Source organism: Bacillus rossius, chromosome 8 (assembly GCF_032445375.1).
Source record: "Bacillus rossius redtenbacheri isolate Brsri chromosome 8, Brsri_v3, whole genome shotgun sequence".
In the NCBI taxonomy this organism is placed as follows: domain Eukaryota; kingdom Metazoa; phylum Arthropoda; class Insecta; order Phasmatodea; family Bacillidae; genus Bacillus; species Bacillus rossius.
This window is the reverse complement of record NC_086336.1, coordinates 29,520,018-29,547,676: the sequence shown is the minus strand read 5'-3', so window position 1 is coordinate 29,547,676 and position 27,659 is coordinate 29,520,018. Positions and strand designations below refer to the sequence as shown.

Below are 27,659 nucleotides of genomic sequence, written 5' to 3'. Positions count from 1 at the left end.
ATTACTGAAGAGCAAATTTTGGGGCACTTTTTTTCTTTGTTAATTAAAAAATTTCACTTAGCTTACGTTAAGAATACAGTAAAACCTTTTTGTTGCGACCCCATTTATTGCAACCACCTCTCTATTACAACCCGATTTCAAGGAACCGTGAAAAAATTGCCGAAAATCCTAAGAAAATCGGACAGAAAATAAGTTTCTTGTGGTGAGTAGCGTGTTACTGCGTTTCTCTTGCCGAGTGCCGACTTGTTTTAACTCCCGTGGGTTGATAGAAAAAGGTTGCTTCTCCCAGGGGGAAAAAAAAAAAAGGCCACTTATTCCCCATGCAGGAAACACACAGGCTGCCGTCTGTCTCCCCCCGCATTTATCTTTCTTCTAACATTCCACGTCTTGCCTCTCGCGCAAGCAATAACGCAGCGACCACGCATTGGCCCGTTTTATGCTTTGTTTGGTGACAGCAGCTTGATTTTATTCGGTACAGTAGAATCCCGCCGATGCGACCCCCCTCTGATGCATCCATTCTGTTTATACGACCGTTTTTTGAGATACGGTGAAAAATTTGAGCAGAGAAAGTCGAAAATTTGAGTAAAATCGGCTGAAAAACAAGTCTGTTACACTTTGTTGGGCGCTATGTGTTCACATTTATCTTGGCGAGAGTTGGACTGTCAACGCGGCAGTGTCTAGCCAAGCTCGGCGCGTCCACTATCGCACGAAAAGCCGTCTCAGCTGTCATGTTATCTTACTCGCCCGCACGAAAAGCCGCTGTTGTAGCTTCTGCGAGAGCGTAAGAAACTCGTCCGGCCAGCATCCTCCTCCCCTCCCACACCGCGTGTGACAAAAGACAGGTTGTATAGTCCATTCTCGGTAAAATAAATATTTTTATGGGCTTATACGACTGTCCTTCGCCGTTAATAAATACTTTATAAGTTTAAGTTATTATGATGCAATTTGTTTATTAGTCACACAGCAGTTTCTGCTGAAAAATCACTAATACCTCGAATTTTATTGAATAGAAAAATTTAGCAGGGCCGTAAATATATTTATTTTACTGCATAGTTACTGTTCCATCTGCATTCCAATGTGTTTTCTTCTTTTTTTTACGCTGCGAAGGGACGTGGGAAAGATAATTGCTTGAGTTGTCAAAATAAACATCGCTGACGGCAAGGGCGGGAGCGCATACTGTCGGTCTGTCGCTGTGATTATCTACTCCAAAAACATGTCACAGCATTTCAAGATAGCATTGTTTTTATATCGTTCGTATATAGCCGAATGTTTTCTACCTGATCCACACAAGTTCCTTCGCCACGTTTTGAACGAAAATAACCACCAGCCGGCTAGCATAGCCGAACTCGCGTGACGCGAATTCCTTTAGCGCGAGTATTTTATGTATTTGGATATATTAAGAGGGGGGGGGGGGGGGGGATTGGCCCAAATTCTCTATTGCGACCATTCCGTTTATAAGTCCGTTTTTCCGGAAACCGCGAGGGGTCGCATCATCGGGATTCTACATTCCTTGCCAGAGATGACTAAACTCGAACTTGGTGTGAAAAGTGACATATTTTGACATACTTTTTTTGGGCCTGTTTTAGTGGGGAGGGAGGGGTCCGAAAATATTTACAATGGTCTTACCCCTCCCTCATAATAACCCAATTTTACGGGAGAAGGGAGGGTGAAAAGAGCATTTTCTCACTGAAGGTTTTTCAAAGGAGAATGAAATTGGGGTGTTATGAGGGAGGACACTAGATGGTTTGTGTGTCTGGGCAGGATGAGCTAGCCTTGAAGAATGTTACCGAGGGGAGGGAGGGGTGAGCTTATGCGTCATGAAGCCGCTGCCACCAGCCAGCCGGGTGAGCTTCGTGTGCGCCCACTCGCGTTGCAGAACCTACTGCTGCCATATTTTTAAAGGAAATGTCCCATTATTTTTTTGTTATTCTTACATGAACATTATTGGAAGTATTAAAGCAGACACAAAAATACCCTGTGTGTTAAAATTAACAGATTTTAATTATCTTTCATTTCATTTCATTTCATTTTTTTTTTTTTTTTAATTTTTTTCTGATTTTCACATTTTGGTCAAAAAGTCCAATTTTTTGACGGTTCCAGAGAATGTATTCGTAAAATCACTGCTTCGTTAAATCCGGGGTTTGTGACATCGGGGTTCTAGTTTATTTAACTACGGCAAGCAGAAAACGTACATGTAAACTAACCAGTAAAAATAAACTGTCTTGACATCTTTTCTTTAGAGGTGGCCTGTAGGGCGATGGACTTGTCATGAAGGTTGAAGTGGGTTTAAAGCGAAGCCGTCTAGCATTGTGAGTGACAGCATCCTGCCATTGTACGGCTGGTTTCTTAGGGGGGTGTTTGAAATGAACTGAAAATTTCGGAAAACATCTATTACGACCCCCCCTCTATTACGACCCTATTCTTGGGAACCGTGAGGGGTCATTTCAGAGAAGTTTGACTGTAGATTTATCTCATAGAAAAATTCATTTTCGTTTCACTTTTGCGAAACTTGATACATTTTCTTTCACTTTCATTTCGTGTGGATGAAGTCACTTTCACACATCCCTACTAAAAACATCGTGAAAAACGTAACGTTTATAGTCGGGAATGAACATTTTAAATCGCAAAATATACCTACATATTTTATAACATGAAAAGTTGCTTTTATTTCTAAACCTGTAATAATTTAAGCCCAGGCGTGTAAAAGTCCAAGTAATTATAGCAGGAGACAATCTAAAATGCACGAGGTAAAAACGTAAACTCACGAATGTATAAACATAACGGGAATGAAATTATGTGGCTGCTTGTAAGTTTTGATACTGTATTTATGTCACAACTTAGCCAAAATACTGGTACGAGACATTGGTAACTGTTTTATACGTACAGTAAAACCTCGTATTTACGTTCTCGTTATTTACGTTTTCCCGCAAATAACGTCATTTTATGTAGGTCCGTTTTATTGTACATTAACTTTCGTGTTGCATTTTCCCTGAAATTACACCGCTACGTAACCAAAAAATCCGGAATGTACGTTTCAAAACACGGTAAAAATGTAAATACTCGTCACGTTAGTCATAGATGTGAAAAGTTTGAAGTAGTTCGCCTATTGTCTGTAACCTTTCGTTTTGATGTATCGACAAGTTCTATGGTGCCTCTCCTCTACTAACGTTTTAATCTTTGCTGCCATAGAGAACTTTCGTAGCAGAACCACAAACGGTTTTATTTATGGTGTCATAGAGCACTCTCGTAGCAGAGCATAGTCCGAAGCGCTGAGCTATCGATACTACCGGAAAGCGCTCATACACAGTACGTATATTTAGTAGTGCTGCATTATGTACAGTACATATCTATGATGGCTTTCATTGTTTACATAAGTCAACGTCCGTTTTGGTTAGCACGTGTTTTTTTATCGTTCACAATATTATTTATGGCAAGATTTTGATTGAAGATGGATAGGTATAAAGTTCCACGAAATACTTTATCTATTGAAGATAAAATTAAAATTATTGAGAAGTTTGACAAGCATGTGGGTACCCGAGTGGTTTTGGCCAAGGAACTGAATATTCCTGTTAGTACTTTAAACACAATAATTAAAAATAGGTAAATGCTGATACATTTTTTTAAGCTAAAATTTAGCATTAACTGCCAATAAAAGTGCTTTCCCACAATTTACACTTTCCCGCAATTTACACTTTTTCCTTGGGGTTCCTTGAAAAGTGAAAATAAGGGGTTTTACTGTATTTTATAATTTCGGAAGTATTGTACAGTTGACGCATATTTTTTAAACTAACCATTTATTTCTGGGGATCGTAAATAATTAATTATTGGTATCAAGACATCAAGATGAACGTAAACTTTTGAGAAAACTGGTGCGTATACCAATAAACTGGTATTAGAACTGGACAAAACTGGTACACGGGAGGTGGAGCTTATACTTTTTTCTGCTAAGCTCGCATCTATTGGCTGGCTGCTGATGGAAGGTCACAAGTCTGGGCGGAGCGTTGAATGAGTTATACTGCGCATGTGCAGCTCAGAGAACAAAGAGAGCCAGCCGGTGGCTACGCCGCGCCGTAACAACAGCTGATCGAGTACAATGACCTTTCTCCACGTACGGCGCGCTATTGACGGTAAATTTCCATCAATTTGCGGCCTTTAATTTTAAATTTTTTACTGTGACGCAATGTGTATGTAGCCCGTATTTGTTATAAATGCTGCAGGTTGGAACTGTATTTAAATTAACTTTAACGTATTTCTTACACTGTTAATATTTTTCCCCCCCCTCATTTTTCACGGTTTCTGAAAATCTGTACGTACGAGCGAGGTGTACGTACGAACCGGAGGCCGTATGAGCGAGGTTTTACTGTACAAGCAAAATCAAAGTGTACGTTAAAAATGCTGGAAATGGTTCTTGGTTATTTTATTGTAATGAAAGAAATTTAACTGCTGAAAGTGTGGATTGAGGACCAACATAAAAAGAGATTCAGGGCAAAGCGAGCAGTTTCTTTGAAGATTGGAAGCAATACATATGAGAAGTTTAAGAGGCCTATAAAGACTGTCTTCAGGACATAATTGTAAGGCCTTTCGTGTAGTACAATTTACAGCTTCCTGTAACAGATAAAAACATTTGGTTTTTTTTTTTGAGCTGATAGGGAAAGGATGAATGAACCTGTCTCAAAATGTTATAATGATTTTTAAAGTTCAGAACATATTATGGTTTTACACAGCTGTTTTATGGTGTGTGTGCAATTCATAAGAAAAACTTAATATTCACACAGCTAGAGTATAAAATGTTGAATAATATGGTATATAAAAAAAATTGGTACCGGTGGAAAAACTCTCATAATTTTCTTACGATGAAAAAATTTCCACACATTTATTTTGCTGTGAAGCGTCTCCCTCACGTGGCGTATTCTTCAGCCGGCCGACTGAAGCCAGGAGTGGGGGAAGTGCCTGTGCAGGCAGCGGAGGGGAAGTTGGTCTGCCACCAGCTCGGGCACAATGGTGTGTCGCAGTGTCAGGTAGCACGATCAGCACCTGAGTTCACTGAGAGTAGTTACAGCAGAGGCTGCTTGGTCCTGAAGCAATAAATGCTGGGATTCAGGCAAATACTTATTTCCAGAGGAAACCTCAACATTCCACGCCATTGCTTCCGGCGTGGCGTGAAGGCTCAGTAAAGCGCACTCGGATCCAAGTGGCGGTTATCTGCAAGTGGGAATTAGTTGAGTGACTGTAGTTAGTAGATTGTGAATCCAACTCAAAGCATACTCGTCTTACATGCTGAATTACAGCACGAATGGACTCACCCTGAGGCAGATGAGAGAGCTGGTAGCAATCTCCTGGGCATCTTGCCACATCATACAGCTGCAGATGACGTGTCGGCGAAGCAGCTCAGCACACGGCTTGCCTCCCCACTAGGGAGAGCTGGTCACAGATTACCACGCTCCTCCGCAGCGCTGGACCGCTCACAGCGCCGGCTCTATGGAACAAGCCTGGGGCATGGGCCAACATCACAAGATTACCAAACACACAATTTTTGGGTTCTATTTTTAGCCAATTTCATTTATAAAATGGGAGATATCTGTGTTTTATTTTATGAATTCTATTTACTCATAAAGATAGCATTTTATTCAACAATATTATAATTAATGTTTCGTGAAACTTATTTCACAGAGTTTTATTTTGTCTAATAAATGATACACTTTCACAATATAATTAGTTTGTAATAAGAATGTCTAATGACTCAGATAAAAATTTCCAATCTATCTATTTACTACATACATTTTGGTACAAACTCCATGCTAAATGAATTACATTATTGGAATTTGCTATATTAAAAGCTTGTGATAAGAATTAACTTTTAATTAAAAAAATTGGTTGTCTGTAAAGTCGGTTTACGGACGATAGTTTAACGTGACAACGTCATAACAAAACATTGATGAAATGATTGATCCAGAAGAAAATGAAATATCATATTCGGCCTGAAACTGAGCCGTAATAGGTTTTTGCAACCAAACCATTTAGGCATCAAAAATATTATATTCTTTGAAGAAGAAATTTTTTTTTAAATTTTTCTATATTTTGTATGATAATATCTACCTCTGCATACTTTTATCAATAAAATTGAATCATTTTTATTGAATTATCACTATTTTGTATGGATACAAAGGAGTGAAATGAAATATACAATTTAATTGATAAATTAACTTTAATTTGCATTCATTAGTTCAAATATATTTATTACTTTCGTAGTGTCGCTCGCGCTGTATTAATTTTTACAAGTACAAAAATGAAGGTATCGCAGCGGCCGGGATTCGATCCATCAACCTTTGAATTGGTAATCAGCGATGCTAACCGCACGGCCACGAGGCCATATTGGAAACAATTGTTTCAGATGTTATTTATATATATATATATATATATATATATATATAAATATATATATTTATAAAAATTGTGGAAGTTTTAAAAACGTATGTAGTTCGCCATGTTTATTTCTTATAGTGGTAGGCGGGAAATTAAAAATATATTGTCGGCTGCTAGTCGGCCGCCATGTTTATACTAACTTCAAGATTGTTGAGAATGTTTTACGCTTTTTCGCAATTACACATTTAACGACAAGGTTTGTTCGTCGTGAAATTAAACGTAGGATTTAATAAAAATGTCCTTGCAGTTAATAAAAACGTATTTGAAAATTCAACATTACTTTTAAATAACCGTACCGATTGTGCTGAAAATCGGTGGACAATCGTTAAATTACATAATATATATAATTCAAATGACGAAAATATGATTGAAAAGTCAAATTGATGGTTGTTCCAATCGAGTGGAAGAGAGATGCCACGCATGCGTACAATGAGCATAACAGGACACATCCGTAGTGGGACATCCGTAGTGGGACAATGTGCGTTATGGGACACTTTTTGTGCGTGCAGCCGGCATTCATCAATTTATTAGACATTGTCACATCAAAAAATACTGATTAATTTCATTATTTTAGTTACTTTTTGGTGCTTCATGGTGTATTAACTTTTGGTCTTATATGATGCTTTTCGTTTTTATTTCAGTTTTATCTCAATTCATCATATAATCTTGTTACTTAAGGTTACTGAACCTAGCCGTTGAGAAAACTAACAGGTAGGCACTAAAAAAAGATAGTCAACTGACACTAGCAGGCACTACATGCCTGCAGGGACTACAGCACACACAAAGAAAGACACAAACTACAATACAATTAAAGATAATAACAAACAATTACAGTTCCAAATATCACAAATAATATACCATCAGAATATAATATACATAGTAAAGGACATAAATCATGAGAGGAGAGGGGAAAATTAACAAAGATTAGAACAAAATAATAAAATAATAATTACATATTAAAATACTATATCTGGGGAACAATAAAAGTATAGAAAAAATAGATATAGAATTGTCATTGGTGAATTTTTTATTAACAATTTATTCCTCCAGTATTTTCATTAGAACCTTCTTCCTGAAATTTCACATCTTAACATCTTTGAGTGGCCCATTCCTGATCAGTGATCATGTTCATTTCTGCCATTTTTACAATGTTTAATCTCCACTGAGTCTTTGTCATCATGTGTCGTCACGTGGGTTTTATTCATTTTGTTATTCTGTCTCTCATTTCTGTTGAATTCATGTTGTGTAATGTAAGAAAGTTCCTTTATGAATTCACATGATAGTAGTGGTGCACCGATGCGGATACCGATGAATCGTAATCGGCGATTATGGGTACTTACCGATTAATCGTAATCGGCGATTATCTTAACGATTACTTTGCCGATTATTTACGTCCCGGCGTAATTAAGTAGGTTTTTACCGTGTAATATTTTGTTACACATTTTAGGATGAAATACGGTAATATTTGTATATATTACAAAATTCATCTAACTCCGTCATATCATAATTACAGATATTTCGTTAAGTTTAATAAATCTAGAGCTGTAGCAAACCGTATGTATTCGTTACTGAGTAACGGGTGTGGCATCTAGTAACGAGTAACGAAACGTTACACACGAATGCATTTCGTTACTCGCATCTTTCGTATGTTTTACGCATGCGCGCGCTTATTCATTACAAAGAACGATGTTTGTTTATTAATAAAAGTATAATTTGGAAATTCGTCGTCCAAGTTTTTTACTGTTTATTAAAGGTATTGTGTGTGTAGACAAAGTTTTAGATTCGAACAGAAACAACGTAAGAAAGTATTTTTACAAATTATAAATATGTATGTTTTTGTTTTTTATTATCGCGTATTTTCACGTTTTATGTTCTTATCTTAAAAGATATATTATAATAAAGCCGCTCTAATGAGATTTAATTGTTTCTTGGTTAACAAAAGCTGTTAATTATCAAATATTTTTAATTGTTTATATTCGATTTATTTTTATTTACGCGACGTCATACTGTACGCGTACGAAATACGACTCGATTCGTTGCTGTTACATAACATAGCATGTGCCATGTCATGCGGTATAAGAAGTAACGAGTAACGATACGAAAGTAACGAGTACTAATTGTTATAGTAACGAATACATACGGGTACACATTTTTTCGTTACTTTTAAACCTCTAAATAAATCTCATTGCGTCGAACAATAAAAAAGACGTTTTTCCTACACGTTTATTTACGTTTCGCCTTTTTTTTAGTGGCCTTGTACATTACCTATAGCCAGAGACGTAAAATATATGGCACGCAATCAAAATACCACAAACAGTTGCAGTGGATTCTATGACAATCGATCTTTTCGAGTCATAGTAGCGGTTCAAAATCGTGGTCCCGATACCTTCTAGTTTTTATCACTGCGTTTTACAAACTCGTTATGGGCGTCTTTGGTAACATTATCCGTTTGTTATTTGTATGACGTGAAGAGTGAAAAAGTATTTATAATTTTATATATTCAGTCAACATAAATAAAATCACATGTGCTAGTATCGGTTTTTAGTCATTTTTATATAATTATAGTGAGATGGCGAGTAGGGAGAAAAAAAGTGAAGTGTGGAAACATTTTTCTATAAACTCAAGTGAACAAAATAAAGCGACATGTTTACATTGTCAAACGGTAATTTCTTGATGCAACCTTATGTGATAGTCAATAATAATGCTAGTTTTCCGCAACAAAAACTTACCCATTGTAAATTACAATTATTAGACTGTAGTTCAAGTTGTTTACAATAACAAATATAAATAGAAGTTACATAATTTAATTTACACTTTGCAATGACTTAATAGTGTATTTTATATATTTTTATACTGTTATTATAACTGTATTCTCGATTTTACCTAATCTTGTTATTAAATTCACATGGGAATAAAAAATTTTGTGTGCATTATTACACTTAAAAAAATTTCTTCATTATAATCGGTAACTGAATCGGTATCTGCCGATTATTGCTCTCATAATCGGTAATCGAATCGGTAATCGGTAAAGTCATATCGGTGCACCACTACATGATAGTAATACATTACCACTGCGACCAAACGCTAAAGATATAATACTTTAACTACATTGCACCTAATAGCTCCCTGTGCAAGGTGTGAGCACAAACAAGAATCCTGTACCTTCAAAGCTAAAACAAAAAAAAAAAATCCAAGAAACTATCTATTAACATGCACCCATGTATGCAGTCCTAACAAGAACAAGGTAAAGGAAAAGATAAATTGTTATGGTGCATGATTACACAAAGAGGCTAGATGCAAAGGAATGGGCTCTTCACAAATTTGGTACAACTGATGCACATAAATTTGAATCATGACAAAAGGAGGTGGGTTGTGTGGGAGAGAGAGAGTACACACCCTCGTTTCACAAGCGCAACAAGCACACTAGTGATACTGCCCTACAGGATTCCAACAAACAAGACGACTGCTCATTACCGGCAGACAAGGGAGACACCACACACAATAAGACGCTGTGGGAACCAGCACCGTAGCCCACGATGGTGCACATCTCTGGGTCGCCTCCGAAAGATGCAATGATTCTCTTCATCTTCGCCCATCACAACGCTGCCACCTGGTCCTTGAACCCAGTAGTTCCCCGGGAGAACTGCACCCCTCGATGGAGAGGAAACCTTCAACAACGTTTAACTTGAAGAAAAAATGACAAAATAAAAAAACTAAGCTTTTATAAGAAATCTAAAAGGAATGATTCTTTATATGTAAGTTAGTTGTGTAGAACTACTATAAAAAAATGCACAAAGACACATTCAGTTGCCCCTAAACTACATAGTTAATTGCAATTATTTTATTAAATGGTTTCTTAATGTTTCTTTATGCAAAGAGATGTACTAAAAGACACTAGCATTTGTCAAGCAACTATTCTATATTTTTACGGAAGGACAGTCCGGCCAAACAACATTTTTTTATGTAGTGAAGAAATAACCGATGAATTTATAATGGAACAAAAAAAGACCTAGAGATAATTAATTGTGTTCAGAAACTTCAATGAAAGACAGCATTTTAGCAATAGCTCGAAAACGCAATGACGAATCGGGTGAAACAATAATTGATCGCATTCAACAAACACGTTTCCAATTTAATCATGGTAGATGTTAAATATCATAACTCTTGCTTGAAAACATTCTATTGTCTGTCATCGTCTAAAATAAAAAAGAACAGGTTATCAACCAGCTACAAATGTCAATGATACAATGAAAGCTCTATTGTTAAAACCAAAAATTCATAAAACGCAGTTAAGTTTTATCCAAGAGTAAGAAATTAAATATTATTAAACTTGCGCTGAGCAAAAATTGAACTATGCTGTAAACCATACCTCAAATATGTCTTAAAATTAAAGTAACGTTTCTTTCCACCACAAAGTTACTTGATGTACTTAGGTTGGACATTTATTACAGTCAAGTGCATGTTGTAGTACAAGCCCAGAACCTTTGCTAAGACCTATCACAAAACATTTATTTATTTTTATTTTATTTAAATTTGTTACATGCCCACAGACAGTCTTGAGACTTTAGAGGTGGGCACGACACAAAACAAGTACAACACAAAACAAGTAAAAACAAACACTATCACAATAGAGACAGCACAGGATAAACACAAAACATGAAAACAGAAATGATATAAATACCAAAAGGACAAGATAACATGACACAATGCTTAGCGAAATGTTAATTACATAATTATTAAACTATACACAAAATATATAAAAAAATGGATAATACAAAATATAACATGTGAGTAGAGGACAAGTTAAGAGGATAAATTTTTAAGTTTAGACAATTGATTATTATTGTGATTCCTAACTAATCGGTATATTATGTCATTAAAGTTATGTAGAGTACAATATGTTTGGTATAAACGAGAATTGAACTGTGGTATTTTTAACCCAGTGGTTTCCAGGAGATAAGTACAGTTAATTTTAGCGTTAAAACAATTTTCAACAAACAGAGAATCTAAATATACTCTACGTGCACCAAGAGGAGTTAAAGCAGGTGAAGGAAGGTTTTTTAAGTTTATTAAATTAATTAATTTTGTTTGTATACTTTCTAGTTTATTTGCATCGGCCGACTTGATGTCATTCCAGATTACTGAACAATATTCTAATTTGGACCTTATTAAGGCAAAATACAGGGAGAGAATTGAGTCTGAATTGGTAGCATAAAAAGTAATAAATTTGATCATAGCAAGGGTTTTGCGGGAAGACATGTATAAATAGTTTACATGATTATGGAAAAACAATTTAGAATCTAAAATAACACCAAGATCCTTAATTGTTGAACATTTCGTGATTACATAGTTTTCTAAAATATAATCAAAATTAAGTGGTTGATATTTCCTTGTAAAGGATATAACAAATGTTTTTTCAAATGTTAATTCATAAAATAAAATTGACTTCACACAATCTTCCAAAGGTGGTTTGGAAGTTGCAAATTACAAGTCATGCCTCCACAAGCAATGTTAAAATGAAGTGACGACACAACAGAAATAAGTCAGTTGTTAAACGGGGTTACTCCAGTCAGTTCAGAAACTTCTTGAAAATATTGAAGTCAAACTTCATCATGCGACATTTCAAATAAACGTGACATTACTGCAGCAATAAAGACTTTCTGTGGATCACTCAGAGTTTAAAGAAAAATCAAAGTAGATATGTACAACTCACGAAATAAATGGCCTTATTCAAATTGCAGGTGGTGGTGATAAAAAAAAGGTGTTTGCCCAGTAAAGTCTCACATTGCACCAGATTAGATGTAGTGCTGACAGATAAGCCCTAATTCGTGATCGTAAATGACTAGAAGGAAACCATCTTCCCATAGTCTTTATTATCGAGTTTGGCAGCCAGCTCAGAAGACCCTCAAAATTCACCAAAGGCGAAAAAATTAAACTAGCATCCACGCTCGTACTACCATCCATTGGATCGTTGACCACACGTTACCAACAAACATATAGCCAGAAACTTTTCAATTAACGATTTGTACAAAAACTAGTAACAGCTGACTAAAAGAAATAACCAAAAGATCATTTCAAGAAGCTAAAAGTACTAAAAGTGATACAGCTATTCAAATATGAAATCTCAAGAAATAACTGCATAAGTCAAGATCATGAAAATTAGTTCAATAACAAGTGATGACAAAACTAAATAAAAGATGGCTGGAATATACATTTCAGCAATAGAACAATAGGAAATTTTTTTTTTAAATACCTACTTGAATAAGCTGCAATGAGCTTGTTAAAAAATATGTTACCCAAGGCTCCTGTCTGCCAATCAGGAAACATGAGCACTACGTCCTCGTCAAGCTGGTACTGAAGGCTGTAGAAGCCACTGTTTCCAGACAGGCTGTAGAATCCTCCGGGGTGAAAATGTACCAACTCTGGAAGAATGGCATTGGAGATGGCTGCAGGCAGCTGAGACCAACAATTTATAGTGAGTGTGTGAGAATGAGTGAGTGTAAGAGAGCATGATGTAAGAGTGAGAGTGTAAGAGAGTGAGAGTGGAAGACATGAGAAAAATAGTATAAATGTGAAATAGAGTAAGAGAAACAAAATAAGGAAATAATGATGAAAAAGAAATAAACTCTAAACAACACTCACAATTTTTGAACTGATAAATCATGTTATTTCCAACAACTATTACATGCAACAGAATAAAGCACTTATATTAGTTCATCCAAAACCAATTTTCTATACTTTTTACCCAAAACTTATTTATAAATTTTTTCAGTCAACTTTTATTTGGGGACGTTAGTACTGAGAGAAGAATGAATGTAACGGTGAGTGCCACAAATTGCTTAGTTAATAAGTTGGGTAAATATGTAGCTTAGCGGTAAATGCGAAAAAAAAAATGTTAAAAATCTGAAAATACTTTTATTATATGCTCTTTAACTTCCTCTTTTCATTAAACCCGGCAGAGATAAGAAATTCCAAATACTTTAGGAGATATTGAATTTAATTTTCATAGTTGGGCGATATTTGTTAAAAAAAAATTTAAAAATTCCAAAATTACTTTTATTCTATGCTCTTTAACTTCCTCTTTTCATTAAACCCGGCGGAGATAAGAAATTCCAAATACTTTAGGAGATATCAAATTTTTTAATTTTCATCACAATACCTGTGCGTTCATGCGGCATTCAACATTGTTTCTTGTTTACGAGTAAGATTTTTTTTTTTCCGCGACGTAGGTGAACGACTACATCTTTTTCTACTAATGGCAAAGGAATTGTACCCGCCTCTAACTTAGGTGAGTTTTTAACGTTTCAAATTTTAATGTTTTATTGGTTATTTGGATATTGTTGCGCAAGTAATAAGTAAAAAAAAATACGTGAGTTCCTACTGTTCATCCTTTATCAAGGTTTGTTTGGTCAGGTCAGTTACATTATAAATACTTTAAACCTAAACAACCATTAAAATTAATTCACATTATTTAAATTTCCGCTTAGTTTGAAAGTATTTATAATGTAACTGACCTGACCTAATCGACCATTTTAATTCATTAGGCTGTCACGAACAAGAGTCTAGCGGCAGCACCGCTACTTCCTGCAACTGGCTGCAAATGCCGCACCGCTCACGCTCGTTCCGGGGCCGGCGGCGTGCTAGGACGTTCAGCGAGTGCAATGATGTTAATGCAGGATCTGACGCTATACTGAAGTATTTTCAATTTAGTTTATTAAGCTTCGTCACACACCGACCAGTGTGGTGAAAAAACGTTATAAAGCATATTGTTTTCTAATGTTTTATTTTAATAAATTGAATAATATTTAAAACATTACTTTAAAAGAAAGTTGAAACTTTAAACAATACTGAGAACAACTTGCATATGAAATGTTATTACCGTAGTCTTTTCAATTTAGTTTACTTAGGTTTGTCAAACACTGACCAGTGTAGTGAAAAAACGTTATAAAGTATATTGTTTTCTAGAGTTGTTTTTAAAAAAATTAAATAATATTTACATCACTTTAAAAGAAAGTTTAATCTTTAAACTATACTGAGAATGACTTGCATAATTATATAATGTTATTTGCACCAATTAACACAGACTTTGTCGCAGGTTTTACTAAGGACACAGGAAAACCCCAAGAAGGAGGAAAAAGGGACGTTTGCGGGTGGTTATGAAATTAGTTGCTAAGTTAAATTCGATCCAATAACAATTTATTGACAAATGCAATAACACCAAAAGGAATAGCATAGATTCACAAACTGACATAACATTTAAACAAGTCGGGTTCTCGTGGAGACGAACTGTTGTGGTAAGTTCCCACTAGAACACAAAACGCACAAATTAACGCTACGTGCTCGATTCCTGAACAAACAAAACAAAACCCTTAATTGTGGCGAGCCGTGCACTCGTCACAGCTAACGATCAAAACGCCGTCAATTTCAACTACTAAGGCTATACCATTTACAAAGTTACAAGGACCATACCTAATCTTAATATTACTGAATGTTACACGTAACACAAATACAGATAGTTACTGCCAGAGGTTACAATTATATACACGCAACTAGTCATGTAACGCTGTCAAAGTTTATAGGTTGGTTTTAGTTACTCTTCCCCCGGTACCATGTGAAGCTCTCTCCGCATTCTCGTAGTAATGCGTAAGTCCGTTTTCTTGTTCACTGTCTCTTGTGGCTACGATTCTTTGTTACCGGCGGTAAAGTTAGTGTCCAAACTGTGTAGCGATCTGGTCGCGATAGTGTCCTGATAGTGTCGTGATTGTGTCAATACTTCCGCTCACTCGGCCCTCACGGAGTTTGCTAATGCCCGCCCTCTTTGCCCTTGTGGCTGAACCGTCGTTTTTAGTTAATGTTCGTTCTGAAAGATTTTATGCTTAATCCAGCGACGCTTCCCCATGAACTGTCTATATCCTGGGTTACAACTCGGAGAGGTCTCACCCAGTCGATGTCTTGTCGGTCCTCGGGCGTCAGCAACTCCGCGGCGATTGACGGTGTAGGCCGGCGAGCGGTGTCGGAGCAGCGAGGCAGCCTGCTGGCTGGACGTCCCAGTTGTTCTGCTTATCGATAGTCTGGGCGCATGCCCTTTTATACTTGCAGGCTTCCCTGACGAGCTGGAAGAAGAATAGTCTCGTCTATTCGGGGGAAGCCTGCCCAGCTCACTGTGTTGCAGGTGGTATGCCGAGAAAATTCAGGGGTACAATACTTTGCAAGTGTACGCAGGTACACACGTTACAACTTTACACCCTAACAAAAAACAAATTATTTAAAAAACTTTTAAACCTATTTTGTCACTTAAAAACACAAAATAAATCAAAAATATTTGTAAAATTAATGAAATATAAAAATAAAAATTTGAAGTACTATATATATAATAATATTAGTTATACATGTAACAGCCACCCACTAAACACGTGGCTTTAATCATAAACAAAATATTATTCAACTATGTGCACCAAAATGAAGCTTATTGGTTATCCTAAACAAATGGATAGTTATAATTTGAGATATTACGTCATTCAAATAATAAGTATAATACTGAATAAGATTAATTCACTGTAAATGCTTAACAAAGTGAATAAATAATATGAGAAATACTAACATACCACTGAGCATATTACAATTATTTAAGTGATATAAGTTAAGTTTGACACTTGTGCAGTAATGATATTGCGATGTCTTGAATTTCTGTTTCATTTGGTTTCACGATTCCAGCGCGATGACTCACTTTTCTTCGTTTTGTAGATAACAGTCTTCTCTGTGGCACTATATTTTGTTTGAGTTGTTCTCTTCTCGGAACAGCCTGCTGACTGTTTGAAAGGCATCCATTCTGTGAACGAACTGCAGCTAAAGTTGCTTTAATGGCTGCAGTGTATCGTCTGATTACATACCTCAACCTCGCTTTGAGTGGAGATGCCTTTAATTATCTCGTGCATATCTTCTTCAAGTTTGACTTGTTCACCACTTATATTAAAGAAAGTACTACATTTTGTTTTGTTGAGTTCAGCAACTATATCTTCCTTTTCAGTAAATTCTAGTTCATTTTCTAAATGAATACATAAATTGCCATCGCTAGTAAAAGCACTGGCTTGAACATTTTCAATGCAGTTGTTTCATTTTTTTTTTCTTTTGACAAATCAGGTGGATATGCTTGCACATGTTCCATTTGATAGTGGAATCCACACACGTGCAAGTATATTTATGGATGCATGTGGCACATTCGGTTCATACTAGTTTGCAAGGGCAGTCCAATCTGTTTTATTTTACGTGATACAATTCTTTTACCTCAGATGTGGATGAAACTTTTCAACCAGTCCTCTTCGATAATCAAGTCCATGTTAAGAAGTAGACTCGCTCTATGCCTACTTCTTATATTTACAAGTTTACTGGTCACTTTGCCTTTAGTTAGAACAATTAGCCTGTCAAATAGCTTGTCCCTAAGAAAGTTCATAATAGCAAAAATCGCTTTATCCAAACGTCATCCAGTCTTTCCTTGCAAATATATGTATTTTAAAGTTCTATGCATACGTTCTATATGCATGTTTGTATTGATGCCGCTATTCAGCCTGAAACTATATGCCTATGACTGAACATTTTTTACGTAGTTCTCACTTAAATATGCCCCAAAATCAGCTGTGTCTGAAACTCTATTGAGTCGGTTTATTACAGCAGGGAGCATCATTTCAAATGCAGCAGAGTCCCGTTGTTGCAACAATGTTCGCGAGAGTTTGTAGACTTCGGCCTGTTTTTCTCTACCGTTAACTTTTGACAGATTTTTCCGCCAGGCTGCTGTGTCCATGTGCCAAGAGCAGTAAAGTCTCACAGTCGGTGACTCCATGGTTAAAACCCATGCATTGAAGAATGAGTCAGCCATGTCAGACATAAAAACTTTGGGGCATATTATTCCAGCTTCTTTTTTATGTACTCAAAAAAAATTGATAGTACATGTTGATCAGTTCTATTCGATATTAGAAATGCACAAGGAAAACTCTGCCTCATGTCATCTAAAACGAGTAATGTAATCAGTTCGAACCCGTAATTGTTAAGACCATGGGTACCATCGATACAAATGCTGTCACTGCCATATTTTTTCAATAAGTCACACTGAGCATTGTTCATAATAATTAAGACAAAATCATCATTTTTTAACTCGGGATGCAGTTCAGTGAATGTATTTTGAGGCTTGTAAAACAAAACACACGACTTATCACTTGCCCTTACCTCGTTAACCCACGCCTCCACGCTAGTCCCATTATCTCTGTGTCTCACAGAATCTGCACATAGGTTATAACACTGCTCGATATTATATAGGTCTTTTCTGGTTAGGAGGTGAATTCTTTCTAGTTTTGAATCAGAAACTGAATCACTTATCTGTATAGAATGGCATGGAATGGAATCTTACTGGCAAGGTCTGTTGCTAAATCACATCTTTCTGAATCAGAGAGATTGAGATGGCCTATATAATTTTGATGACCTACATGTGTTGAAATGTAACTAATTTTACACATTCCACCTTCAGATTCCATTACTCGTATGCTTGCAGGACATGTCCCATTGATTTTATTACAGCCCTGAGTTTTAAGGTGCCTCTGACCTGTACTTTGACACATGTAATAGCTTGAACGATGGCATACAAAATAATGCCTAGTAGAATTGTCAGCACACCGTTTTGAACCACGTTCTTTCACATACCTGGAAAATGTTTCCTTTTCAACATTTTGCTTCCATTTCACAAAATCTTCGAAAGAGGAAAACTTGAGATCTTGGGACTTGACACCAGCACTGTGTTCCGACACCAGAAGATCCAGAAATGACGTTTTCGTATTAGGTCTGAACTCACATAATGAGCACTTGAAACTGTTTGTGGAAACAATTTCCGCACTGTGAAATTTCCGTTCATGGTAACTTAAATTTCGAAAAAGATTATATTGTCTATCGCAACTTTTGCACTTGAATTCCAAATTTTTTTTTTCCGGTTAAAAGCTACGGCAACAATTTTACTGGGATTTTTCATCAGTTCGTGTGGCTGAAGATTTGTGTGATATTTCCGTTCATGGAAGCTTAGATTTCGGAAATGACTAAATTTTTATCGCAACTGTTGCACTTAAATATACAATTTTTTTTCTTGTTCTCTGAAAAAGATATGTCGTCAACTTTCCCGGGATGTTTCGTCCGCACGTGTTGGCGAAGATTTTTCTTATAATCATACCCTTGTCCACATTCTTTACATACAAATTGCTTACAGTTACTCATAGCTTAACACTCACTGTAACAACTGAAAACAAACATAGGTACATGATGAAACATTTAGTAAAAAGCACACACACTAAACAGTCTGTGTGGCTTGTTTATACTGGAGAGAAAATACGCGCGCCTAAAAATAAAAAACATCCAGGGGGTAAGCGCTCCCGATCGGCCAACTTCGGAAAGGCTTGGCATTTGCAGCGAAAAGCAGGAAGTAGCGGTGCTGCCGCTAGACTCTTGTCATTTACGAACACACAGCAAAATAAAAAAATTGCCACGGTCGAATGATTGCACAGGTCTTGTATTGCAAAATAAGAACAGCGATATCTCCTAAAGTATTTCGAAATTTCTTATCTCCGCCGGGTTTAATGAAAAGAGGAAGTTAAAGAGCATATAATAAAAGTATTTTTGGATTTTTAACATTTTTTTTTCTTCGCAAATACCGCTAAACTACATATTTACTTAAGTTGTGGTCTCACCACTAAATCTTTTGCAAATAAAACCACAAAAATTGTGGCATGGTAATTGCACATGGCACAAGTGACAGAGCAATCATACATTAAAACCTGAAATGTATTTTAAGATATTGCATTACAAAGTGTAAAGAAACTTAAATAATTAAAGAAAATAATTATATATTTCCAGAAGTAGGCTTATAAAAAATACACTTGTTTGCAAAACCAACATCTTACTAGTTTTACTTCAGATGATTTTAATTTTAACATAGGTCATTTGAAAGATGCATAAAAACAATTTAGCAGTTCCTGTAACATGGTTGAATTAAGAACAAAAGTGTAACAGAATTGGACTACTTGTACAAAAATTAATTTAAGTTTTGTTGTTTACTCTATAAAAGTAGTAAACAGGCATCATGGCAGCACTGTGTGACGTATAATTTGGATAGTTTAAAAAGTTTTTGCACTGTAAATAAATTGATCAAGATTGGGCAGCAAACACAGTCAAATTATAAACCATACTAAGTTACTCAAAATAATTATGAGCTAAAGAATATAACAAAAAACCTTTTATCTTTTATGACTAAAAGTCAGAAAGAAACTTTAGAACAGTCTCAAAGCTACAAATTTTATTAAATTTATATAAAAAAAAATTTTATGGAATCTCACTGTAACTAACACAGTGTACCTAGCACTTACAATATCAGTTTCTCCAATCTAGACAGAGATAAAACTAACATTTGAGCTATTTCATTCCATAACCACACAATGGGATACAAAAGTAAAACAATAACACAAATATGCTGTAGAATGACAAATGTAACGAGCATGATATGGACCGAGCAACTTGTCGCACCCCAGACCTCTCGAGCTAGCCCAAATATTCGGCCTGGAGTGAAAATACATGTTTCATGAACACTTGCAGAAATAAATTGGACGATGAAAACATATATAAGTTCCCAAGTAAATGTTACTGCAGATGATTGGATACTGGAATAACATCTCTCTGACCCAAACTGATTTTTAACGTTTTTTTTCTTATTATTATTTCACGAAAACTCTTAAGTCATTCTGGTCGCTATTTCCAAACCACCAAAAACAAATCCATGTTGCATTTACAAGCAAGTCCTACATAACCTTTTCACTGACTCCAAAACAAACACACTGATTGTGGTGATTGTTTGCAGGTACCGACTACCGAAGGATAATGGCCCGTCTACAATGCAATGTCCTAAATTGTGTCCGAAGGAAACTCGTCGCTGATTGGTCCACGTGACCCTCTGACGTCATGCGTCAAGTGGGCGAAGATCCGAACCTACCTGTTCCGAAGACATTCGTCAGTTTGAACTTTTTGTCCCAACCTGTGTACTTCGGACAAAGAAAAAGAACAAAACACTAACGATATTTGAATTTACGGTTCCCGTTTGAAAACGTGGTGTTTGTTTTTGTTATTGAAGGAAATGGAAGGTGTTGTAAGTCAAGAAGAGCAAGACATTTTAATTAATGCTGTCCGATTGTGACCTGCGCTTTTCAACGTAAAAGATGCAAACTTCCTTACTGAATAAATATATAATATTGAACTCCCACAACTTTCATAATTTCAATCTCCAACTACAAAGCATCAAAACAATAAACAAAAACATTTTGTTTGGCACATTTACTGCGCTCTGGTGACAAATTTAGAAATCAATATCAGACATCGGACATTGCAATTGTGGACAGGGCAGTTTTCGGTGAGACAATGTGACGTCACTCACATTCGGATAAGGACATGGACCATGCACAGGTTCGGACTATTGTAGACAGGCTCTAAATATTAAAAGATAGTTCGCGATTAAGACCCATGGATGCATACAAACTCATGGTACAAGCCGAAGGACTCAGTCCTCGGAACAAAGACGAAGTTCACTCAATCCTTGTTGTGGTACTAAATACCTGCGACTGTGGTCAAAAAATTCTAGTTACAGTTCGAAACGATGAAAAAAATGTTGATTATATAAGGTAGCACCCAGACCACAGCTGCATAAAATTCTCTCTAACTCACATTACTAATTATTTGTGAGCCACCGCCCGACACACAACCTTCCGGTACCTCGTTCAGATGCTGACTAACGAGGCTACACCGCCCGAGGGAAGTGACAAGTGTAGGACATCTCCAACCAATCATAGCACAGCCCTCACCAAAATATAGCAGTATACACATTACCAAACCCTCGCAACGAGACTTTTCTGGAAAAAAATTACAAGAAAAATCAGAAGGTCTGGTGACTACACTTTTACCCAATCAAAAAAATATGTACATGGAAAAAATACCAGCCAATACTGGCGCATGGCAACAGCAACCCGAACAACACCAGTCACTTTCTCAATGCTAACGAACTCTCTGTCTTTCTCTATTACGCAACTGGCAAACCACCACACTTGCTTGCCTTCAGACAAAGGACCATGGCAAAAAAAAAGTACAAAGAAAAATTATGTTAATGCTCCTTTTGGAACAAAGCAAAAACAAGCAATTCTTAAATACACGAATACACATAAAAATGCAACTATACAAATAAACAAATGGGTAAAAGTAACACCTGGAGGCTTATTCACCATAAAGCAAACAAATTGTCAGAACACATTAAAAAGCATGAACTAATGTAAATTATGATTATGAAACATTGGCAAACACAATAATACTTCTTGAAAGGAATAGAAATATGTTATTTAAATGAGATCAGAAAACCTAACCAAAGTATTGAACCTGAGACAACATATTAAATCATTAATTAAACTGTGTGGCAAGTGTGGAGGGCAGTAACCTGTGTCATTACAAACTTTCTAAGGAAATCAAAGTTTGAATGGATTAAAGTTTGAGATACTTTTGTTTTCTGTTGCCTGACAAAGAACTAGCTTGTTTTCATTGGGGAAAAAAAAAGTAAAAATAAGATCACTAAATGTAAAAATATGATTTCAAAAAGTTGATTATTAATTTTTATGTAAGAAATAATTTCCCAAAATATTAATTAATTTTTCTGATACAGTCACTGGTTAGTGCAATTTAAAAAAATGATCTGACTGTCAAAAACTGTGGCACACCTGCATCTCAGGCTCCAGAACAAGAAATGAACTCTTCTGATACTTTTGATGCTGTGTTCTAACTGAAAATCCATGTCCTTACACTTCAAATTGTTTTTCTTGGACTTCCTTTAAAGACTATGTATTAAGGGAAAAAAACTTATTGAATGGATATTGACATTTTCTGAAATAAAGAGTGTGACAACAAACATTTTAACCAACCGGAGGAGTGTAGACGTTGAGATACAAACAGTCCTCCAATGTAGGGAGAGGAAACCTTGTGTTCCATTGAAGACATTCTCAACCATCTGCAGTAGCACAATATATCGTCCCACGCTCTCACGGCTCCTGGAGGCATAAAATAAAGACAAAACAATTTTCCTACTCATATCACAGACATAAAGGTGAAGTTGGCTCTAACCCAGATTTATTCTGCTTCCCCTCCATTCCCCCACTCCAACTACATCAGTGGGCGGAGATAAAATACAGGATGCCGCAGCAGTGGGCGGAGCTTTCTCCCACTCCAACTTCAAAGCCCTCTGAAGAGCACAGCGGAGCTTAAGTACAGGCTGCTGCAGCAGTGGGCGTAACTTAAACACAGGTTGTCCAAATATGTTTTTAAGAATTTCAGGAATTTAATTTTCATAAAAATTTAACATCATATCGAATCACAAAAAAATGGGTTATGGTGAAAGCACACCGTACAGCATTGGCCAAATGACCCTCAACCATATAATATTACATAAACACAAAATTTGGGTTATTATTACAATTTTTTTTAAGGTAGAAAGAAAGTATACGAATGAAGCTGATATGCCAATATGATAAGTGAAGTGTCACCTTCACACCCAAATTTTAATTTTCGTGCAACATCCTGTACATCACTGCCCAAAAGCCCCTAAACCATTTAATATCACATAATCACGAGATTTGGGTTATTACAATTTTTTTAAGGTAGAAAGAAAGTATGTAGAAATGAAGCTGATATGCCAATATAAGTGAAGTGTCACCTTCACACCCAGATTTTTATTTTCGTGAAACACCCCATACAGCACTCGTTATTTTTGGGTGCTTTTCAAGTAGTTGGCCTAACAGTCACGAGATGGCAGTTTTTGCGGGTTCGAGGTAGTGGCGCGCGCTGCTGCGAGTATGACTACTACATCAATTTATCGAGTTTCGCGTGCATTACCGATTCTCAAGTAGCAATACAAACAGAAATGAAGGTAAAGCATTTTGGAAAGCAAACAATGGCGACGAAGTGGCTAAGAGCGCTGGGTTAACAAACAAAAGGGTGAAACCCTTTGGTCTAGTCGAACTGCTATATAATTAATATGTACATTAATATTAAACTATATAATACCTATACTAACATCAATAATACTTAAATTTACTGTGTCTAATTAGCAGAATATAAAACCAACGAATAAATAACTTACGTATCCATAGAAAACCTATAACTTAAAATGCAATAATTCAATGAATCCTGGAGTGAATAAAGAATAATATGTATTTAATATGGTTTTCTCTGGCAATGTAGAGTGCACGCTGCTAACCACATGATTTTTAATCAGTCTTTCAATCTCTCGCATTAACAACTACTTGCAATTTAACTCACATCAATTTACAACTATCAGATTAAATAGTACCATGTTTTAAATTATTTACTCAAAGACAATCAAAATAAATAAAGTGTTGAGATTGTTATATAAAAATGTCAAGGAAATAATAATAAAAAAGACACAACTTACCAGGGGATTAGACTTTTTTTGGAGCCATATTTTCGGCCTTGCAAATACTGCATAAATTATCTTTTTTCTATCAGAGATGTTTCTCAAAACTAATAAATTTTTGGCTCATTAATGCCACAACGGTACTGAATATAAAAACTGGGCTCTTTTATTTTGTCATCTGTAAAATAGGGAGTTAAAACATTTATATTACGTAAAGTACATTGCAAAAAATCTAAAATCTCTTTCATTTTTTATATCACACTGTCCATTCACTTTAAAACCCTCTTAAATTTACTTGTAAAGTTTTGAAAGTAGCCTACATTCAGAAAGGAAGGAACCTTCTTGCAAGAATAAATGTGTAGTAATGATAGTACAGCTTTTTAAATTTTACTTACCTCGTTTATCCTGATCAAGAAAATACACTAAAAAATATACTAAAAAAGTAGAATTACACAAAACTCTCAAATATCCTGATGTTTGGGGTCACTATAAGTGGTTACCTTAGCTACTCCGGACATTCTTTTTTACTGAGTAAGATAAGCAATGCAGCATGTGTTCTTTAACATATTTTTAAAAAATATTCCATGACATAAAATCACTGCTTTAAAAATAATTATAAACTGCAGTATTATTCACCATGATCACTTTTCTAAGCAGGAAGATAGAGACAATTGTATTTTTTTGTACGAGGGTAATTATTTGCTTATTTTACATTAAACCATGACATTTTACGTTATCCAAACGGTACTAACCTGGAGTGAAAAAAATGTGCAAAAATTATCATGGTTGTATTTATAGATAAGATGCTACGGGTGGATGAATGTACCCTCTGTAGATGCTCTGCTCGTGCTGTGTAATGCAGAGTGGAGCTTATTTTTGATTAAAAAGAAATCACATGCAATGGGTCAATCTTAGGATATTGAAGGAAAATACCTAGATATAGTAATTACAATCCAATAAAAGAAATCAAAATTGGTTAATTCTTCAAAAGCCTTTAAAATTTCAAGTTCCCTATTGTTTACAATGATGCATTACATGCCGCCAGTTGACTGCAAATTGTATCATGGTTTTACAATTGTGCAAATTAAGTATTGCCATCAGCTAGCTACAAATAACATGCTAGCATCTATTCTCTTGCGAAAACCTATCACCGTTTGTAAGTTTGGAGTCTTTATGATACAATAAATGTGTATGGAATCATTTTACTACTTTAGATTACTGTTATCACTGAAAACCATTAAATTACTTGAACTTGTATAACATTAACTATTTGCTCTATGTTTTTGGCAAGAATTAAAACTGCTTTTTTGATGATCACAATGCTCAAAATTTGTGTGTTGCACAGAACACATGTTGCTTGTATCACAGTTAATTTCTGAAAATTTTTTGTAAGTTGGAATAATGTAACTTCTTAAGGTTAAATGGGTTTTCAGTAGTTATTAGTGTGAGAGTCATATTACACCATTAAATTAATGTCATAGTAACACCAAGTACATTTTTTTTCATACTTAATATTTAGTATTGTAAATGAATTTTCAAGAAATATTTCACAGGAATCATAATGTATGTGAAAGGAAAATTTTTGAACACCTTTATACGTAGGTAGTGTTGTGTAAAAATTGCCATATTTATTTTATAAAGTTGTCAATCACCTTATCTCTCTAATTCCACATGAAACAATCACAATATACATATTGTAATTTTGTTTTGTTTGTTGTAGGCATATGAAAAAATGAACATTAGCGAAGTCTGAATATTGTATCATGGTTGCTACAGAAATAGAATCTTAGAATTCCCTGACTTTTCCCTGTTTTCCAGAAATTTAAGAGAAAAATTCCCTGACTTTCTTTTGAAGTACATACCATAAATATTAACGTCCATATGATTAAATGTAATATAAAAATTTCAACATGAGGTAAAATAAGTTTTTTTTTGTGTTATTTTGATGGCAGGATTGCGAATGTGTTTTTTTCCTTTGACATGGCTGGTGAGAGCTATTCAACCCATATTGCTGAGTTGAATACTTTTGTAGCACAAAGTACAGTATGCAGAATTTATGTTTTTAGCAGAGGGTTTGATATGCTGAAACTGTGGCTCCTTGAACCAATTCTCCTTAAAAGTAGTTTTCTTCGACATCTCTAACCTAAAAAAAAAGTACAGTTTAATATTTTCAGGTTAGGTTAAAACATTATTGTTTATGAATTCTTAAAAAAATATAACTACACAAATACAAAAACTATTACAAATTCACACCTAGCAATATAACAGGCCTACTTAGAGAATTACAAAAGCAGCATTACAACAAGCAATACTCCAATACTCTTACAATCTTACAATGTTAACTAACGATTCTGGGGAAAAACATGTTCAGTTATGCATATTTTTTATACACAATGTAAGTGTCACGCAACAGAACTCACGGATTATAACGATTGAAAAAAAAAGTAATTTAAAAAAATAGGTAGAAAAAATGAAAAAAAAAAAAAAAAAAAAAAAAAACCATAACCGCACACAAAAGCCACGTGTTTTCGTATCAGCTTGGTAGTTTTCAAAATGAGAATTGGTATTGCCTCTTTATCAAAATGCACTTTATTTTCTCATGATCGCATCAAAAACTAACTTCACCTGAAACAACGCCTTTAAATTCACGTAATAAGCTTTGTATTCACCTTATTCCACGTGAAAATAGCCTTCAAAAGATAAAAAAACACCATGCCCATTCTGTAGTTCACTGCATGGAACGGAACATAATACAAAGTCTCAAGGGCAAATTAAAAAAGGAGCAAAACACGAACAAATGAAGGCCTGGGTTTGCTAGTGAACAAACGAGTGCCTGGATTGGCCAGAAGTTAAGGTGGGTGGTTGTAACGGCCTATTGCAACGGACAATCGTAGACCAAGTAAAAAAAAGTTGTAGTTAACGTGTGCCTTAAGCAGCAGCCTTTTAGCGGAGTCTTTCGGTAGCGGTACGAACGCATCAAAACAAAGCTTTGTTTGAATTATACGCAACTTTAAAATTTCCAGAATTCGTGGAATTTTCCCTGACATTTCCCGGAATTCCCTGACCATTTTAATTTCCCTGACATTTCCCGGTTTTCTAGTCCTGTAGCAACCATGTGTATGCACATGTGGCTAAAATTTTGAAAAGCATAATTGCATAATATCACTTTGAAACTGCATCAACATTGTGTAGATATAAACATATTTAGGCATATGTATGTTTATGGCTTTTTACACTTCAATCATTGCTGGATGAGACTGGTCAGCATTCTTATTTCATGAAGTATATAAATATTAAAATATTTACACACTTCTGACATTACATACAATTTGACACTGACCTAAATAGTTATATTTAGCATTCTTGAGAGTTCTAGATTAAACCTCCTACGTAGGAGTTCGAAGATACGAACTGCTGACTAATAAATTTTTTTAGGAAAACTATGTCAACATTTGAACACGGACTGTTCATTTTGATACATTTGAATAATCAATACATTGATTTGCAAAAATTCTTCTCATGAAACATCATGCTAAAGTCTGGTCACTTTAATCAATGAAGTGAAGTAGCTAGTGGTGTTTATAGAAAGTTTTCCAATTTCATATTAGAATACAGTTTGGTCATATGGCCTCATACCTATGGTCATCATGCAGCCTCACAGAACATCTGCTAAGTGCGCTAAGACAGCAGACATGCCTCTTGCGTTCCAGTACAAGAGGTCAGGTTTCCTGGTCCATGGATAATATCT

At 35.5% G+C, this 27,659-nt stretch overlaps 1 long non-coding RNA gene across 11 annotated transcripts in view; it reads right to left on the bottom strand.

Moving 5' to 3' along the window:
• The window catches only part of LOC134534689 (uncharacterized), a 53,290-nt gene that overhangs the window by 20,758 nt on the left and 4,873 nt on the right, over positions 1–27,659 (bottom strand). Inside the window, exons 6-11 of one of the 11 annotated variants that reach the window (XR_010075510.1) lie at positions 27,548–27,657; positions 25,774–26,054; positions 23,930–24,089; positions 22,404–22,529; positions 9,898–12,845; positions 5,304–5,489 (exon numbers count right to left, since the gene is read on the bottom strand). This is a non-coding gene — a long non-coding RNA (uncharacterized LOC134534689). Of the gene's footprint in view, positions 1–5,303; positions 27,658–27,659 lie in introns of all 11 variants that reach the window. The other 10 variants (XR_010075518.1, XR_010075515.1, XR_010075513.1 and 7 more) reach the window with 10 other exon arrangements.